The sequence below is a fragment of the Dermacentor albipictus genome, unplaced genomic scaffold (assembly GCF_038994185.2).
Source record: "Dermacentor albipictus isolate Rhodes 1998 colony unplaced genomic scaffold, USDA_Dalb.pri_finalv2 scaffold_14, whole genome shotgun sequence".
Taxonomy (NCBI): domain Eukaryota; kingdom Metazoa; phylum Arthropoda; class Arachnida; order Ixodida; family Ixodidae; genus Dermacentor; species Dermacentor albipictus.
In genome coordinates, this window is record NW_027225568.1 from 13541001 (window position 1) to 13548113 (window position 7113).

General features: G+C 44.6%; 1 long non-coding RNA gene across 1 annotated transcript; it reads left to right on the plus strand.

Annotated features, from left to right (window-relative positions):
• The first annotated feature begins 682 nt into the window (after positions 1 to 682).
• LOC139051802 (uncharacterized) lies at positions 683 to 4886 on the plus strand. The gene is made up of 3 exons (XR_011509552.1): positions 683 to 800; positions 4283 to 4354; positions 4781 to 4886. It is a non-coding gene; the product is annotated as an uncharacterized lncRNA (long non-coding RNA).
• Positions 4887 to 7113: the final 2227 nt, after the last annotated feature.

Consider the following 7113-nt stretch of genomic DNA (forward strand, 5'->3'; position numbering starts at 1 on the left):
CCGCCTCTTCGTGTCTACCAGCTCATGGACTAGAATTTCGCTATCTGCCGCAGGCAATTTATAAAAAATTTTTGAATTGTTCACTGAAACACCCTGTGTATATTTGGAAAGATTGGTTGCACTTTGTAGACAATCACAAGGAAGAAGACAGGACAGGCGCCTGTCCTGACAGGCGCCTGTCTTCTACCTGGTGCCATCCAGGTAGAAGACAGGATGGTGCCTGTCCTGTCTTCTTCCTTGTGATCGTCTACAAAGCGCAACCAATCTTTCAATTTCATCTTTCAATCTTTCAATCTTACAATGAACCAACTTGCCCAACAAGGCATTCTGCTACCCTGTATATAGGCAACAACAGGAATTGTCACAAGTGCGTGGTTTGCAAGGCTCACCTATCTCTACGCAGATAGGGTAACTCTTTAAACGAAAGGGCGATTGATGGTTTTGAAACGATGTTATCGCCTAACATATCAATCACTTTGGCTGGATAATTTTGCGAGTTAACTGACCGCAGCTGCTGCCAACAATGGAGCCGTCTTGATATACGGGAACGTACGTGGTACGTTCATCATCACTTGCATTCACAACGGAATTCCTACAGTGTCTGCAGCGCGCTTCGAAGAACCCTCCCCGCTTTTCCTTTAATTTATAGCGGTGTTCCTGTTCCTTTAAACACTTATTGAGACCCCTTCCGTTTTGCCCCACATAATTCTTACCGCATGATAATGGGAGGTTCTACACTACTGCTTCGGCGCAATCGACGAACCTGTTCTGATTCTTCTGTTTGCACACCGGCTTTTCAGGTACGCCATGCCTGGTTTATCCGCACAGACATTGCAATTTTGTCGGAGCGGAAACCACTAATTTGACATTAGCACGCTGACCTTTTTTTTCGTTTTTTTTTATCGGTGCGATAAGCCTTGGATGTACGGGATCACCACAACTTTCTTCAGATCGACCGGAGTCAGGCTGGCGGAAGCCTTTGTAAACGAATTTGTATTCCGAACACCCTCTGCAACGCCAAGTAGATGCGCGGGATAACCCACCAACCAACGACGGATAATCTGGTCATTGAAGCTTACAGTCATCCGCTCAGGGACTTACATAATGCATTGGACAGGCATGCCCTCGCAATTCCTCTCTTGACAATTTTGAGTGCGCGAACTGATTTGGGAGCAGTGGCTTGTTGCCACGCGGCATATACTTCCAGTAGATATGTTCGTCATAGAATAAACATTTGATGCTTCCGTCTTACTTCCGTCAATAGGCATATCGTATTTTACATCTAGAGGTGCTAAGTGCCACGCGTACAAAAGTGCGTTGGTGGCTAGAGATTCAAACAGCCAGTGCTGCAGTCAGTGCCTGCGTGTACCATGTCTTTCTTCCCTCATTTTTTCATGCTCTATAAGCCTCATCATGTCCTACCAACACGCCCAAAACGTTACGTTACTCATTCTGAGGGATTAGCCTAATGTGTTCACATACCCAGAGGCACATAACCAGTTGCACACACCCAGAAGCCAAACTTGTCTATTCAGGCATACTACCCAGCGGATCATACCAAGGGCGCTATAACGTAAAGCTATTCCAAACTTTTCTATTCCAATTCTGCAACCAACCCTCCGCGATCGGTCACAAGCTTTTTTGGACCACCCTCCCTTCGCCTGTCTGTCATGCGACGTCACAAAAACCATGATTGCTCCCAATCTGACATGACGTGTACACACTGACTATGTATGATTCGACCGAACAAAAGAAAAATCATTATTTCTGATACGATGCCTTCTCGCCATTAACTCTCTGCTTTTTGTAAAAACGTTTCGGGCAGTACCCACTTCACCTGTCTGTCACGCAACCTCACAATACCGCAAAAACTCGGCCCGTCAAAGTGACTTGTATGCGTTGAAGATGCATTAATATGCCGAACAAAACTGAATTTTTTTCTGAATATTCGGAGACTGCCCCGTTCCGAAAGGAATACAAGATGGCTGCCGCCAATCGCTCAGGCACTGGCTACTCGCACCTGCCAGAGAGCATGGGTTTATTTTCGTATAATAAGCGCGGCAATATAACGTTATCGAGCCCTTTCCGCACGTATATGACATCACTCTGCCAAGTCTTCGTCACTGAGGATCCGTTTTAGCGGCATTTTTCACTGCCGTTGCACGCCACCGAGATTTTTGACATGCCACCGCAAGCTAAGTAAGGCAAAGTGGACCAATCGCAGAAGCTGGCACCTCCCTCTTCATCCGGTTATATATTTTCAGTGCGCTGGCTCGGTCCCATCGAAACCCTCTCCACTTGAGCGTGCTCCTCGTCTCCTGGTAGCCAATTAGACAAGAAAAACCGCTCGATGTAGGCAATGTTATTCGTTTTGAAGGAAAACAAAGGTGACCTTCTATTAACGAGAAGAGCGTTTGATTGGGCTGTTCAGGCAACGCTGCGGGTCACCGCCCGATGCTTGCGTCGGTGGTTACGTAAATTTCACGTCAGGAGATTGGACTAAAAAGATATTGGAATAGTTTTTCGTTATAGGCCCCCACGTGGTTAAGTAGAATATTCATATGAGGCTCGTATATACGTATATGCACAAATATACCCGGCGTGAAAACGACGAACGCCACACCCCGGGCAGGACGCTAAGAATGTTTCGCTTAACGATGATTTCAGAAAAAGGAAGGACCGATGATTACATCACTCTAACGAGCAATACTAAGCAAATCCCATAATACATGATGCGTGGTGCATCACCTGAAGTTGAGGACAAAAACTATTTTTACTCCAAGAAAAAAAAAATACCTGCTCACAGTGAGAGGACCTAAAGGGCTCGACATGAATAACAAGCCTTTAGTGAAGCTTCTAATGAAGTTTTTCTGAGCACGTTGATAGGGCGACAACGATCTCAACACCCGAAGTATCACGTGCATGACAGTTTCAGTTTGATCTCGAAAAAGAAACACTGTATGCTGGCCTGTGTGATAGTGCTTTTCTTTTCCTTAACGGAATCGAATGCGAATAGGATTAATGGTAATGCAGTGGCCGCCAAAGTAATTCTGCGACCCCGAAAGCCCTCCGATACTAACTTGGACTTTCCAAGAAAAGCGATAAACGTACGTGTTTATAAGTGACCATTTTGCCTACCATGCACAGGGCTCAACAATTCAAACGGCATAATCGGACCGCATGGCAGCCAGTGCCTTTTGTGGCACCGGTGAAGGCTGGGTGATTTGCTTGGGTGTACAAATGCAGTCACAATGCATCACAAAAGTTCTAGCTTTCATCGTGTGCTACAATGCATCACCTCGGTGTCCTCAGTGTTGATCAGTGGCGTAAACAGCGCCGATAACCACGCGCTCCGAACTTGGAACTGCTTTCTCGCGCTGCGCAACGAAGCGGGCGCCTCGGCTGTAGTGGCGATGCCGTCAGCAGCAGCGTCTCCAGCTGAAGAGCGATGACATAAAGCGTGAGCTGAGAACGTTGCCAGCTCTTACGCTGAGGTAGCGTGTCTGTCAGGGGCTCTTGCCTCAGTGGGATACTGAAATAAATGTTGCTGCGGTCGCCTCGTTGCCAACCCCCACAGTAACACCGAAACAAGTGCGGGTCAAATGTTTCTGGACTATATCACGGTTATCGAGCAGGTTCTTATTTTTTTTTTTTTTTGCAGTACTCAACACTAGTATGTCTGTGTTTATTTCTGTTATGAAGGATTTAAGGTATAAGGCGTATCAGCTAAGACCCAGAACAAAATGCGGCAGTTTGAGATTGTCGACAAGAATTTTCAAGTTGTTCAGTCCGGTTACCGCAAATTTCTGCCAGCTTGTGGCAGAATTTGTTCATTTTCATTGGTCGCATAATTGCTGTGACAGACAGATAAACTCTTGCACTATCGAACACGTCATGAAAGGACAATGGGAGCAGACTGGACGTATCTTGACTTACATATTATGTTTATTTTTAATAAAAACCAATATATATGCAATACAATAATGTAAGCATGCGCCTATGCATTGCTCTATCAACTACACATAGGTTCAACCGAACCTCCTGATGAAATCTAAGTCACATTCCCTTAAGTTCACAGATGTATCGATAGTACGTCGTTAGTCAGGATATCGTGGGATCTGATACGCCTGAAGTGAGGGCCCACGAGTTGTTATGCATCACCGCACATGTATCGAACGTCGACACCACTGATCTTTTACATTGGTTTCTGCTGCAAACCACTTTGTTCTAATTAATGCCGCTATTGAAACTTCAACCGTGATTTCACCTATATCTTTTACAGAATGTACACAAGAAAGAAAGATATTAGCCAGGAACTCCGTGACAATAGGTACTGGGCAAGCTACAATATCGCGTAAGTGAATGTCTACATATGCATCAATTGCTCAAGCAAGCAGAAAAAGGCATCAAAAATAGTCTCCAATACGGCACAAATACCTTCAACCAAGATAATTCTCAGGCCTCTATGCCCAATGTTTTAATGCGAGCGCTAAGCATTTTCACTCCGCGTTTAATTTACAGCAAGCTACCGTGAATCGATTAAATGGAATTCGGCCTAGTGAGCTCGGAGCCGCGATTGCTCATGAGAGTTGGAAACTTCATTGATTGATAAACGAAAGAAAACAAAACACTATCCAAATTCCCTGAAGCATTCAGTCATGGCAACAACCAGACTGTTTTCTACTGGCGCAGTATACGCAATTAGTAAGGCAAAAATGTGCAAGACTACGTCTGGACGCGATCCCAAAGTGTTGCCATTCAAATATTATCCATCTTTCAGCTATTTCCCCGACATCTTCGCCATCACTGAACAACTTCCCATAGTGGAGCAGTACGGCGACATTTATACATTCGAGAACTGCCCACGTGCCAAGATCTTCAGGCGAGATCACGCCAAGGTCAAGGACATGGACTCCATGTTAAAATTGATGAGGTAGGTGCCAGCTTTCGCAATACTTTTGCATATATTCAGCTGATTGATGACTGAGTGTTTTGCGAATTAATTCATCAATGAAGCATTACGTAAAAATCCTATTGGCTAACACCCATATTCAGAACTGCACCTTAACATGAAGCCCGCGCTTGACTTGATTTAAATTACGCCTGTCGTGAACGCACGAAAGAAAATGCTATGAGCGTCTTGGGCGCGTTCGCGCCAGGCGTCGTTTATATCAAGTCACATATGGGCTTCAAGTTAATGGAATATAATTTATTGACAGGAAAGACAGAGAGGTCAACCTGAGCTAGTGCGCTCTAGTCTTCTATTCTGCACTGGGGAATAAGGAAGGGGAGTGAAATGGCTGGGATGAATGATGATGATAAAAGAAGTGGTGAGTGCTTATGCATATGAGACAGTTGCCTTGCTAGAGCAGCTCGTCGAGCTTGGTGTCCTGCAGAAACTTCAACAACACTTTAGTTGCACGCATTGAAGTTGCAGTGTCCGGCCATGCGCCGAGGATAACTGCCTCCGACAGTGGTTTCCTGCCAACGCTGGCCAAGAAACTTTCCAACGTCCTTCACTCCAGTATATATGCTGGGCAATCACACGGTATGTGTTCCAGTGTTCCAGGCATCGGGCAGTCGTCACAATCGGGGCTGTTTGACTGGCCAATAAGGAGCGCGTAGCGACGGGTGAAAGCAACACCCAGCCGAATCCTGTGTAGCAATGATGTTTTGCTCCGCGTAACCTACGGGGGCAAACAGAATTTACCGTCTGTGTCGATCATATCTTTACGGGGATGTTGGTAGTATATACAGACTGTATTTACAGTGCATATACAAGCAGAGTCAATGGGGATAAGATGGCTGACTAGTAACAAAACGCAGCAGCCAGCGTCTCGCGATCTTCTTTCTCTCTCTTCTTTGAGCCTTCCGTGACAGGACCCCTGGGGGCTGAAACGCTGTCTCGGCGCATGATAGGCGAAGAACTGCGAGCGAAGTATGGCTTCAGCCGCAAACGTGCACGACAACAACAGGCTGCGGACTTGAAGATGGATGAAACTGTAACGGCGCGATCTCGTAATTGACGTCGTTAACTTCACGTAGGACTTCATAAGGCCCTGTGTAGTGAGGGAGAAGCTTCTGGGAGCGGCCGAGGCGACGACATAGTTGTATTTATTTATTAATTTATTTATTTATTTATTTACAGTGCCCTCAGTGTAAGTATACATTATAGAGGGGAGAGGCTACATAAAGGAGGTAAAAATGATATACAAAAAAGGTACAGTATCAGTAACAATGAAAAATTATGCTAGCTCGTTAATTTACACATAATAAACAAAAGATAATAGTGTTAGTTCACCATAGAAATCTCTTGATACACTTTTCAATACACAGGTTGGGAATTATAGGTCAATACACACATAGTTAAGTTGCAAATAGTATTTATACAATGAAAAGTCACATAATATATTGAACAAAAGTTTCATGATTTAAATGTAGTTAATTAAAGTATTTCTAAATTGAACAGGATTACTTGCACTAACAATAGATGCTGGCAGACGGTTACATTCATTGCATATTTTGGGTAAATATGATTGCGCATGTGTTAGTGCGTTAGAGCGAGGCCCGTGTACCTTATGCGTGTGATCTCTACGTGAGGAGATGAATGGTGCTGGATTAATCCATGCCGACCGAAGCGCTGTTTTCTGGTAGTAAATCTTATGAAATAAGCATAGGCGTGATTGTTTCCTGCGGGTTGACAGCGAAGGTAGGTTAAGTGTAGCCTTCATTTGTGTTACGCTTGCCGTACGATGGTGATTAACTAGTGTAAACCAAGCGGAGCGATTCGGGACACTTTCAAGGCAGTTAATTGAGATGGCATGATGTGGGTCCCATACTGACAACTCATATTCCAACTGAGGATGGACATATGTCGTGTATAAAAAATGTTATAACAATAATGTATAACAATGATAATGGTGCGAGCGAGAAGTTTCTGCGAACACATCCAAGTCTGCGATTAGCTTTGTTCGTTGTAAAGTCCATATGGTACTTCCAGGACAAGTTATGGTTATATGGACACCCATATATGTGTAGTTTCTTACGCTCTCTAAAGGAATGTTATCGAGTAAATGGGCAGGACAAGCTTCATTAGTACAGCATATTCGCATC